Source organism: Diceros bicornis, chromosome 5 (assembly GCF_020826845.1).
Source record: "Diceros bicornis minor isolate mBicDic1 chromosome 5, mDicBic1.mat.cur, whole genome shotgun sequence".
Taxonomy (NCBI): domain Eukaryota; kingdom Metazoa; phylum Chordata; class Mammalia; order Perissodactyla; family Rhinocerotidae; genus Diceros; species Diceros bicornis.
The window spans coordinates 16,034,082-16,047,615 of NC_080744.1; the positions used below are offsets into that span (position 1 = coordinate 16,034,082).

The 13,534-nt window shown below is 39.3% G+C and overlaps 1 protein-coding gene across 1 annotated transcript in view; it reads right to left on the reverse strand.

Moving 5' to 3' along the window:
- The window catches only part of NPAS3 (neuronal PAS domain protein 3), a gene marked incomplete at its 5' end in the record, with an annotated part of 740,467 nt that overhangs the window by 726,764 nt on the left and 169 nt on the right, over positions 1 to 13,534 (reverse strand). The window lies entirely within an intron of this gene.

The following is a 13,534-nucleotide window of genomic DNA, read 5'->3' on the forward strand; positions in this document are numbered from 1 at the left end:
TCAAGGGAGGAAAGTCATGCCAAATGTTACTACATGCTCAAGGGAGGAAAGTCATGCCAAATGTTACTACATGCTCAAGGGAGGAAAGTCATGCCAAATGTTACTACATGCTCAAGGGAGGAAAGTCATGCCAAATGTTACTACATGCTCAAGGGAGGAAAGTCATGCCAAATGTTACTACATGTTCAAGGGAGGAAAGTCATGCCAAATGTTACTACATGTTCAAGGGAGGAAAGTCATGCCAAATGTTAATCTTCTTTCAAATAATTTTCCCTGAACACTTTCTTAGCAATGGTGAACCGTATTTGAGCGCTCAGTATGTACTAGGCATTATCCTAAGTACTTTACATGTATTAGTTCACTTACTCCCCATGGTAAACCCTGTGACAGAGACTATTATCATTTCACAGATGAGAAAAGTGGGGAACAGAGAGCTTATGTAACTTGTTCAAGATCACCCAGCAAATAAATAAGGAACTAGGATGAAAACATCAGTCTCTATCAGAGCCTGTGCACTTATCCACTACACTGAAGATGACTCTATTTGGATTTAGCACTACTCAGGAGGTAAGACAATCACTGGCTTATAACAAGTACCTTAAAAAGGATTGTGGAGTGAATAATAAATATCTAAGGGAACCTGCAATCTTATTGAGAAGATATTACATACACACACACCCTGTCTTTTATCCTTTAACTTTTATAAGTTTATGTCATGCCTCACCTCTCAGTTTGAGTTCCTAAAAGGTATTTATTCGCACATATACGATTGAGAGCCACCACACGGGTGATACAGAGTAAATGATACATTAGGATTTAATCCTGGATTCAATATTGTCACCCCTCTCTTTTATATCCCCCCTCAATCCATTCCATCAGGAAATCCTGTTGGCTCTTCCTTCAGAATATATACCCAAATCCAAATTCTTCTCACCCCCTTCATGTCTACACTCTTGGTATGAGCCACCTTGATTACGGTAAGTCTCCAAGCTAGTCTCCCTTCTTCCACTCTCATATACTGTTAGCAGCCAGACAGGTTCTAAAAGGCAAGTTACTCAAGTCAAAATCCCCCTAAGGCCCCATTTCAAGTGGAGTGAAAGCCAGAGGCCTTACCTGGCCGCCAGGGTCCCGTGTGCTGGCTCCCTACTACCTCTCTGGCCTATCTCTTGCTATGTTCTCCCTGCTCATCCATCCCCCAGCCCCACACACTGGCCTCCCCTGCGCTCCTTGAACACACCAAGAACTCTTCAGCTTCAGAGACTTGGCAGTGGCTGTTCGCTCTGCCTGGAATATTCTCCCCTAGCTATCTGGATGCCTAACCCCTTCACTTCCTTAGAGTCATCGCTCAAATGGTGTCTTTTTAAATGGGGTCTCACCTATTTGAAACCATCACTGACACGTCTTCACTCCAACACTCCTAATTCCTTCTCAACCATCTGTATTTTTGGTCCGTAGCACTGACCACAACCTAGCAGACTATAGCTTCACTTGGATTTTAATGTTTCTTGTTTACTGCCTGTCTCTAATGCCTTCTGACTTAGAGGGCAGAGATTTTGGTCTTTGTTCACCGATGGATCCCAAACAATAGGTCCTGGTTATAGAAGGTACCCAATTAGTGTGCTGAATTATATGAAGAGGAGAAACCACGGTGGATAAAGCAAAGGCACAGAATCGTGCACCTGTTGTGCCCACAAGAGTAAGTGGACACATTTCACAGATAGGGGCAGAGAGCTCGTGTTGAGAAATATTTCGGGGGAGCAGGGGAGGCTTAAAAGCAGACTAGAGCAAGACTGGTGGGTTTTAAACACTAAGCACTAAGATTAGAGACACCGTGCAGTAAGAACAAACAGTCAACGATTTTGAGCAAGGAAATATATCAGAAACAGCATTTTAATCTGGTAGCTATAAGGTAGCCCAGAAAGGAAAATTTTTGCTTTCCCTTGCATGGTACTTTGTATACGGGAGGATTCAAGTATTTATTTAACTTAATCAAACTGAATGAGATAGAAGATAAGACAACTAATTAGGAAACTGCAAAAATCTAGGCAGGAAATAACAGCTTAGATTAGGAAGATGGGAAAAGAAGTATTTTTAATAGAAATCATGCTACAAATGGGGCATTTCAGACAGAGAAGCAGAATGGAAGAGAATTCCAAGAGTGACTCTGAACGACTAGAAAAATTAAGATAAAGCAGAAGTGTAGGGTAGGAGAGGATCATTGTAAGGAAGACACAGAGTTCTGTTTGGGGGGATGCCGGCACTGTCCTGGAGAGAGCCCTAGACTGGGACATCAGGAAGGTCTCACTTCGCAGGAGGGCCATGCCCACCGCAGCTGTGTGAAATTCTTCAAATCACTCAGCCTCTAGGACCCAAGGGTTTTTTTTGGTTTGGTGTCAGGTTTTTTCCATGTAAAATGGAGATAAAACACAGTTTACTGGGTTGCTTGGAGGATTAATTGGAAATGTCCATGGAAGTGCTTGCAAATTTGTTGGTCACACATGTGGAGGTTGATGTAAAGTAGATCACAAGTAGAAATGTGAAGTAGTTTGGAATTACAAAACTCAAGTTTGGAAAGCGGTAGGGCTTAAGAAAAAAACTTGAGATTCACCCATTTGTGTGTGATAACTGTAGTGTAAGGACAGAGGAAGTTTCCAAAAGGGAGACCAAATTGCCCTCATACTGGAGAGCACAGAGCTCTGCACACGAAGGACACTGAATATATGCTTTTTAAATGATTAATATTCAAATATGACAAACTTCCCTCCTCTACTGTTAAGACTTTAAGTTCCTCAGGGTCTTATTCTTTTGCAGAAATAGATTTCAGTAGATTATCCTTGAAAAGACGATGGACGTTTTTCTGAGGCAAAGTATCAGCCTGCTCCAAGGAGCCATGTCATCCACTTGAAAGGGGATGAACTGCTGGGCCAGACTGACCAGGATTGGTCTGCTATAAATAGCCACCAGATTAAACCTTATTATCTGTGTAAATTGAGCAACACACCTAAGTTCTCTGTGCTTTCATTTTCTTGAGTGGAAAATGAGTATATTACCAACCTACTTCAAATACAGTTCTTTGGGTCAATTACAATAATGCCTGGAGACCCTAGAACACCATAGTTGGAACATGTTCCTTCCTCTCCTTCTGATTTCAGCTTCATCTCTATTACTGCAGATGGAAAACCAGCCTACACAGAAGCAGGAATGGTGAAACTGGAACACAACTTCACTGTCAAGAGCTAAAATGTCTGTCGTCCCCGGAATGACCAATTTGGCCTCACAATGAAAGGCCTCAGCATCAATGAGTATTTCCTTTTGATGGCAGAATAAATGCAGCCATGTTCATTCTCTCCTGTCTACCTCAGAGCCTCGCATTTTGAGGACACTGTGTACAACAGCAATCATTTGTGTCCTGAACAGACCCAATAAAGGTATTTGTGGCGCAAGTGAACCAAATTTGCCACTAGATCCTTATAAACATATATTTAAAATCTGCTGGTCTATAATTCTAGTTTTCTAGTCTTACCTTCCCCAAGGCATTTCACAAGTACTATGATAAAAAAACAAAAACAAAAACAAAATCAGCATTCTTGATTCCTACCAGCCTCATATAAATCCTTACTAGCTCTGGGCAAGCAGCATTCAGAAAACAGAGTAAACAATCTTGCTATCAGATGAATTTACTGATCATCAATTTTACAGGAACTCACCCTACCCTCCACCCTTATCCCCACTAGATGTGTCTCCAAACTCCTCCTTTAAAAAACATGGTGACGTGAATATCACCACTTTCATTGATATTAATTCAAGACTTAGGACACCTGATGAATTTCTCCAGGGGATGAGGATCACAGCTGCTGCTTATTCTCTCCTTGCAAGCCATCAAGCAGTTAGGCAGTCCCTGGAAAAGTATGCTGCTTCCCTGGAAGTGAGCAAAGACTTCCCTGTAATTACGGTAATTTGTTCTCCACCATGAGATCCAGCCAGGTGTCTGAAGCACAAGGGACAGGATGGGAGGCCTTGTGCCCAATGGAACCATGCTAACTCGGTTTCACTCCTAAAACAGTTTTGTTGGTGGAGTTGGAGAGTGGAAGCAAAGAGAAGAATCATCAAAAAGACTACGTACCTCCCGGTTTCACGGCCAAGGCATGTAATTGGCCGTGATTCACTCTCAGCACCCCTAACAGGCAACAGTCAAGAAAATGATGCTGTTACAGAAGCTTAGGCTGGCTGAAATGTAAGTGATGAGGATTGCTAGTGAGAAATATGAGAAGCCCTGGTACCTAGTGAGAAACAGCAAAGGGTGAGGCCCTATATATAATCTAATACATAAATACTACTGCATTTACTACGTATTGCAGGAATCCCTTATAACTGGGCTAAGGGAGGGGAAGGAAAATTAGGTTTTAAATAAGAGGCAATGATAATCTATTTCATCATATAAATCTCAAGCACTCAATTCCTAAGAATCCTCACAGCGATATGTGAATCACAAAGGTCTCAAGTTTGCCAACAGAAAATCACTCAAGAATGTTTTCCTTACAGGCTGGTCATTGAACTAAAATCCTCACAGGACCCAGACTTCTCTCCGCTTTGAGAATTAGATCAAAACATCTCAATGCTGGACACAGTAAACAGAATTCTCTTTTTAAGCAACCTAGAGAATGATGCAGCCAGCAGACGTGGCATGTGAGAAAATGAGCTTGTAAAGCAGCCAGAAAACTCCATCTAATCACTTAACAGTTATTTCTCATACATGTACATATTCTGATCTAAACAAGCCATGTTTCTTTAACCCACCACACCCTTATCACCACTAGCTTCAACCTATACCTTCCAAAACTATTTCCACATTTAAATGATGGGCTATCTAGATAAAAATAATTGAGGTGTTGCAGAAAGATTTTTCTGCTGAAAATCTTATCACTAATGCCATTTATGAGTACATCACTAGTTCTTGCTGAAGGAATTTAAATTCAAACAAAAGAATTTAAATTTCCCCAACAAGAAAGTGATAAGAATCCAGAAAGAAGATGCAAACTACACCAGGGAAAAAAATATGCAATGTAAGAAAGGAAATCTCTGCAGAACATGGTTTCTATATGGAAGTTGACCCCATAGCTTCCAGCTGCCCCTAAATAAGCTGCTCCTGGACAAGGTACAACACTTGGACCTAGAAATTTCCCAGCTGAGGCAACTTCTGGATGGATTCACAAGAAAATACCTATATACATAGATATACATCTATCAGAGATGATATGCATATAAACACACACAACTATATATAAGGATAAACACCAAATTATTAATAGTGTCTATCTATGGGTGGTACAACTACAAAAGACATTGATTTTTTTTCTTTATGCTTATCTGCGTTTTCTAAACGTTCCAGAATGAAAATGTATTGCATCTCGATTTCAAAAACAGCTATTCCGAGAACAATAAAACTCATCTACGAACCTCCCATCCACCAACACAGGGCCATGGCATTGGGTCTAGTGAAAGGAAATTCCAAGAATATCCCCTCAATACAAGTTGACTACCCACCACAGTGCCCTCTGTAAGCTCCAAAGTAACACAAACCCGAGGCCACTTACTGAGCAGAGGACAGGGAATTTCCTGATCAATGACAGACAAACACACGGAAATAGAAGTTCTGGGTAGGGTCAAGCTGAAACCATAATCTCATCCTTTTGTTGTTGGTAAGACTATTAGGAGAGGTATAATATATATATCTTCTCATTAAAAGTTACGTATCTTCTCATTAAAAGGGATAAACCTTGGTGCATTTTCTTTCTATTATAAGCACACTGCTTATACATTTTTTAACAAGACAAACCATAATATTTTTATTATAAGTGGTATTTCCACACTATTTTTATGTATTTTTCATATCATATTTCTTAAATTTCCTAAGAATATGAAATTTTCTGGTGTGTGAAATTAACAGAGATCTTGAATATTCACTAAAATTCACAATTAACCCCTTTAATGGAGTACTGTACTTTGAATGTTACGAAAATGAAAATTCTCACATTTATATTACATAAAACTTAGTAATAAATGGCAAATATAACACACAATTCAGGATGTGTTCCTTTAGGAACTTTAAATTCTTCAATATTTCCAAAGTCATTATGGCTTATCTTGATAGAGGGTTGAATTTATTTTTTTTCCATTTTGCAGACAAGAGGTCTGTGAGATGAACAGCTGTGCCCTAAGTTAGATGAGTCGCAGAGTAGTACTCAATTAATGAGTACTTACTATATGCCAAGCATCATCACAATCGTTTTTGTGGTTTAGACCTTAGGCTCCGAAGTCAAATAGACTGAGGTCTACTTCTGGGGTCAGCAGACCTTTCCTGCAAAGGGTCGGATCGTAAACATTTGAGGCTTTGTGTGCCATATGGTCTCTGTCACCACTACTCTGTCACGATTGTAGCACCAAAGCAGCCATCGACAATGCATAAATGAATGGGTATGGTCTGTTCTAATAAAACTTTATTTAGAAAAACAGGCAGGGGGAAGGGGGAGCAGATGTGGCCAGTGGGCCCTAGTTTGGTGATGCTAATCCAAATTCCACCATATGCTACCTTCTTAACCTTGAGTGAGCTACTTCAGCTCTGGAAGCCTCTATTACCTTATCTGTAAATGGTGGCACTAATCATACCTAGTGCATAAGTTTATTATAAGGATAAAAAAAATCTATGTTAAGCCATTAGCCCACTGCCTGACATCAGTATCTAGTAAAAGATTAGTCTTGATAGTCATTATCATCTTTATCATCACATTGATCCTCAAAACAACTATGCGAGAGTTATTATTTTTACCCCCATTTTAGAGGTGAGAAAACTGAAGCTTAATAAGTAACTTAGCCACTGTCCCACATCTAATAGATAATTGTGGGGCTAGGATCAAACTCAGATCCATTTCCAGGAGGTTTAACTACCTCTAGCAATATTGAATACTACTTTGTGGATCTCTTCAAACAGGTTGCCCACAGTCAGAGACCATAGCATAATTCTTCCACTCTAATGCATAAACTAAGTCCAAAAATTCACTGAAGACACATTTACGAACTCAACATACAGAACAAGCTCTTCTTAAGGTGAGGAGGATTTATTAAAACCATAGATTATGTATAAGTCTGCTGTAATATTTTTAAAATCTGGGCACAAGCACGTGAGCTTCTCTGCCTCTCTCTGAAACTACCTGCTGGCGATTTTGAACACTGTAGTTCAACAGCACGCCTACAAAAGGCTCATTGTAGCTCCACTCTTCTCACCTCGCCCTTTACTTTCTGTTCTCAGGTTTGTAAAGGTTTCGTATATACTGCAGGTGTGTCACTAGCCAATTATTTTTAAAAATCTAGGCAGTCACTTCTCTCATAATGAAAATATACACTCTGGTGAAGCCAATTAATATTCTTTCCTTTTAAATCATGCCTCCTGTGCCTGTTCATTTTTACTTTCTGGCACTCGTTTATCTTGAATTACAAGGGGTCTGTGAGGAGAAAGGCAAGTGTGGAGCACCGCAAGCCAGCAAAAGCCATGAATTTGTAGACAGGCCCTGAACTGGATTTCATATTGGGCGAGTCCTCAAGATGTTTATAAATCGAAAATAACTTCAAACTAACAAGCATGATTGCACATTCTTCCAGGCAAAGCACACTAAATGGGTTCCTAAACAAAGAGAAGCTGAGGCCGTGGGCCACGCCCACAGCAGGTTTCCTGCCTCAGGTCTAAGCTGCTTCCCGAGTGCTTCTCTAACCTGCGGTCCATGCCAAACTCTCCCATCCCGGAAACCCTCCTGGGGCTCTCACAGCAGGCCAGTCCACCCCAATGCCCTTGCTCTCCCTTCTTCTCCAACCTCAATTCCTGTCACCGTTCCCCAGTCCTCCACTCCGGACATGCGTCATTTGTGATTCACTACACCAGAAATACCTGTCTTTTGGCCCAAATCACTACTTCAAGCATGCTTCCCCAAAATCAAGTATCTCCTCCACCATGAAGAACTCAGGGCCCACCTTGACTATTAAAAATAACCCTTTCCTGCTGCCACTTCCCTAGTGTGCACTCATCCCATTCGAGGCACCGGTCACACAGAATCCCAGTTATTTGTTCACATCTTAGTCTTCTAGGCTTCTGGCAGACGGAGGTGTTCTTAGTCACCCCTGAATATCTCAGTTTAGGTAGAACAGCACCTGACCCATGGGTGATGATCAAAATACACTTGTTAAATGAATAAATCAGTTCCTTTTTAGGCTAGTCTGGTATTAGCCCTAAATAATACACTTTTCATGCCATCCACATTACCAAGATATGCCACTTTAAGTCATTTACAGGCAAAGTCATTGGTGTGATGCTAAAATTAACTGGGAGAAACCACCAGAAACCATGCTGAGGTCTGAAAGGCATGATGTGGAAATTAGAATTCATTTGGATGTTGAAAGGCTTGAAGCAGTTCTTGCTACAAAGTTCAATGTGTGTTTAACATGCAGATTCTATTACAGCTCTTTATGAAGTTCATCGTATATTTCTTTTTTCAATTCTTTGTTATTTACTGATCCAAACGCAACTGGCATAAATTATTCTAGTGGGGGGGGGGGGGACTGTATAATAGCAATCAATCAGGTTAAACAACCAGCAAAAGAATTCGATGTGGCTGAAGCCTCCCTGACCCGTCCCGCCTCTTCAGCACAGGTGACCATCTATCCCCTCAGCAGCCTGCCTGACAAAGCACCTGTCTTGTTCTCTTTAATTGGGATAACACGTGCAAATGGTTAGCTCTGTCTGGCACAACACAGCTGATTAAGACTAGTGAGTTCCTTCTTTCTTCACTCACTCGCCTCCTCTTGTCCCTGGATCATGTTAACTCCTTCTCTTTTGAAGCTGAATCTTCCCATTTCCAAACCATGCTTCTTGGCCAAGGCCAGCCTTAACACTGTACTGAATAAGAGAACATCCACATTCTGGGTTTGTTCTTTTCAGGGAAGAGAGAAAACGTCACCCCTAACCCCCTCAGCCCCAAATTAATTTCTCCAATCCCTGATACGCTGTCTGAAATTACTCTATTGGAGAAGACTCCCTTTTTCCCTTTGAACTCTTTCACTTGCAGTTGCTTATTAAAGTGCAAATGGCCAGAGAAGAGTAACATTATCAGTTAACAACACCTGATCTGCAATGAGCGGCACAGACAAGTGCCCAGTGCGGACAGGTCCCCAGGCATGAAACACTAATCAGGTATCCAGCTGGAATGAATTTCACAGGGCAAGAAAAGGGGCTTAGGATGGAGAAGACAGGAAACAAAGGCAACCCTCCAATTTTGCCAATGGCCTCTTCTGCTTTAGGTGACAAGTCGCTAGTCAACTACAGACCCCTTCTCATTCGTGGCTGCACTTTGAGACCAGGAACCCTGGGTTAAACCCCTTTGTTTAAAATAGGTCCTGCAGTGCCTATTGTAATGGCATAGCACATGCTCAATAAAGCTTAGTGATTTAAGCTCCAGTCTCCCCAGCCTCGGGCTTTCCTAAATATTGGTGAAATGCTTGTTCTTGAACACAGCTTTAAGGATGCTCACTCCTCCTCAAATCCCTCTACAGTAGTGTCCAACCAGATGCCTGAATAACGACAAACTTCGAGGCTATAAAGGCCTTCCTCAGTCGACTCTTTTCTACCTAGTTCTCTCTCCTCATGACCACATATTAACACAAGTGATTTTCAAAGGATTTATTGCTACAATCCATCTCATGGCCATGCAAGTTTCCTTTCTTCTGACTCAAATATTTTCTTACATTCTTTAAAAATAAAGTTTAACATTATCATAGTTATATGGAGGGGGGGTGTCTTTTCTCTTTTTTTGAGCCTCTTTTTCAGACATTTTCGTACTGCTTTTACTTTTATGTTTGAAAATAGAAAAAAAAGAGGGACAATTGTTTTAATTGGAAAGAACTTTGATATCTCCCAATCAAATCTGCTACTTTACAGATGTGTTCACTAAAATTCAGAGATATTATTTAAACTATAAAGACAGCTGCAAATGGGGTGAGGCGTTTAGGACCTAAAAGGTTCAGTACTTAGCAAAATGATTGCTTAAATAAAACAATAAAATTTGTAAAATATTTACAATATGGTTAGTGTTTTTGAGAGCACTGTATTCATACCCTTTGCTAAAAACTTAATATCACCAATTACAATCTGAAGTTTTAAATTGGCTGTGTCATAAGCATTTAATGTAAGAAGTTAGGATAATTACCATTATTTTGAAATCAAATTGTAGACATTTTGAAATAATTAAGCACAGGTTTTATATTCCTATGAACTTTAAATTTTCAATATTATTGAAACAATTTAGTTTAATTATTTTAATAATTCCCCATAACATCTATGTTTTAAAATATTTTACAACATAATGTTATAAAATGTAAGATAATTCACAATAATTATAAAGCCATAGAATTACAGCTGGAAGGATATGAGCAATGATCTGCTAGTCAATATATAACAACCATTGGGGGGTGGGAGGGCACCTGATCTGCAGCATTTTCCAATACCCATGGTGCAAATACTTCCCTCAAATTCAAGTTACTAACATGAGGTCAGGGATCAGAGAATGAGGAAGATGTGCACACAACGGGCTCTCATGAGCCCATCCAAGTTTGCTCCAGCACATCCTGGATATAAGAGAACAGATAGTGTGGCCTTTTCATTCCTGAACCCTTTCCACAGAACTGACCATTTCTTTCTTTATAATGCATTGTACCCTAGACACATAATGAAATAACACCTATACATTATTATGTTTACCTACTCAACTCTCTATTACAGTGACTTTCTGTCTTTTTTGGATGTAAAACACCGTAAGAAAAGCATGTGACCTCATGACCCACCCTGTGTACACACATGTGCAGTTTTACGTACATATACACAAGCAAAAAACAGAAGCCTCAGAATAAAACACACTCTTACTAAGTGCAATGCACTAAAATTTTCTATTTTCTTCCATTTCATTTTAAAAATTCTGATCTTGATCCACTAAATTGGATTCATATCCCACTATTTGGGTTGGGAACCCAAAATTTAAAAACAGTGCTCTAATAGACTAAGTTCACTGATAGGATTACATGTCAATTGTACCTGTTCCTATGTCTAGCAGTAATTATTGAGGCCCAAAGATGCACATGCCATCATTGATAAAAGATCCCTCAAGGGAAATGATAATTCCTTACACAGATTCAGAATATTCATGGCTTATCACTGAAAGCTTGAGGGTCTTCCAAGACAGCCACCCCTTCACCAGAACTTTATGGAGAAATTTTTAAAATATTGTACTGACCCCATCATTGATGAAAGTTTGCCCTTTACCCACTGTAGCGCTAAGACCAACCCTGCCTGTTTACCTAAGACGACGAGGCAAATCTCGGTGATCGTCAGTTCCCTATTATTAATAATATTCACCCCTCAAGAGTGTTAAAAAGATACCCATATTTTCCACAAAAATTTTTAAGTCCTGTAGGGAGGGCAGCTATATAAATGCCAATTAATGTTAAATATATTATATAGAATATGCATACTTTGATATATAATATACATTAACACCATCTTTCTAATAACCAGAAGCCAAAGACTTAGTTGGAGAAAATACTCAGGAAAATACGATCTGAATCCACGGCCTTTTCTCTTCAGTGTGCTCATGCACCACATGCTTTTTTATAGGTGCTATTAAATGTACACTATAGTTTCAAGACAATCCAAATAAGCATCTTCACTAAAATACACAACACCATTAATCATCTCAGTGACAGTGCTCCAATTTAACATCTTGGGGATTTTCTCCCCTTCTTCATCATTTATTTGCCAATATTTCCTTGTTATGAATATCCCCCTGGTGACTCTCCCTGGCAGTCACAGCTGTGCTGCCTACCGTGTCTACCTAGACTACAAATAACACCAAATCTTAAAAAAGCAAGTCCTTGAGACGATACCTATGGTTAGAAGGGAAGCCTTGCTGCAGACTAAATTCCCAGTGTCTCCATCCAGACTCCCGACTTTAAATTGGCAAACCTCAGCCTCTAAGCAGATAGCAATTTCAGACACGTGAACCTGGCTTAATAACAAATAAACAACAGTTGGCTGTGGTCTCCAATTACTTGAATGGTCAACAATCAACTGCTGCTTTAATACGGTCCTTAAAGGACCTCCTTCTTACACAGCAAAAGGCTTCTTCAAAGGATCCATGAATCACAGCAAAGCACACAATCACTAACAGATTACAAAACTTGCCCGCCAAGAGCCACAATAAGTGCAACTCACGTATAGCAAGGATTTTTTAAAAATTATAATCAGAAACAATTTTGCATTATAATTATACCAATTCTAATGAAGAGGATAACACTATCTAGGCAATAGAATATCAAGAAATAAAGCCAGAGATAAATAAGTAGCTAAGATACAGGGAAGAGTCCCAGCTCCATCCGGTACCCATTTTGCGTCCATTTCAGAGAGTAGCCTTCATGGGCTCCAGGATTTCCCAATCGTTTATAAAATGGAAACCACGAAGGAAAATGCTCTACAATCAATTGGAGGAGTAAATGAAAGTAGAACTCACCAGCTTGTATTCAGAAAGAAGTTTTAAGGAAAAAGGGTACTTTTTTCAATAATGAAGCTCTACTGCAAAAGAAGTTAAGAGTTTGAAGACAAAAACACACCGAAGTATATTTGCAAATTATCCGGGAAGGCTAATGCCTTCAGTGGAATTACATTTACCTTACTTTACATGTTCTATAGGGGAATTTAATTAATTAATTAATTAAAGGTTAATGTGATTCAATCCATATTCCATAACTTTTCTGGAAAGCATAAATTTTATACTTTGGGGGAAGATTCCAATTCTATTGTTTTAAAAAAACAAAAAATAAAAACTTTCTTCTTAGCAATGCAATACAAGTCAAGCTAAGATATATTAAATGCCTTTCCTCCCCAGAGCAGAGTGTTTACTTCAGTGATAGTAACAACACCTCGTTACCAACAGTGCAGATTCTGTTAAGTAATGGACAAAGCAAATGGCAGCCAAGGCAGAAGACTCAACTTCAATTTAACTGTCCTGTAAGGTACATAGTAATTAGCTGCAAAGCTCTGAAATCTTAGCTAGCATGTTAAGTCTGCTACATGACAGTATAATTTGACTTCTTAAAGGATTATGCAAATTATAACTCATCATTCCATTACAGGACTGAAAAAAAGTGACAGCTAATTTATACATAACACACCTTTCAAATCCCTAAGATGCGTAGCACCTGTGCAATGTATTTTGCCGAGATTTTCTTGCATATAAGTACTTGTTTATTGCAATATAAAGAAGCTTACCTAAGAGCTTTAATATAATCATTTTTAAAAAACTTTTAGACCACAATTTCAACAGAATAAACATTTTTTCTGTCTTGATTTAAGAGGCCAAATTTTTTGGTTGTATTTGTTTGATTTGGTTTTGGGTTTCTTTCCCACTAAATTAGAGAAATATAAGGTTTCAATACAAGGATA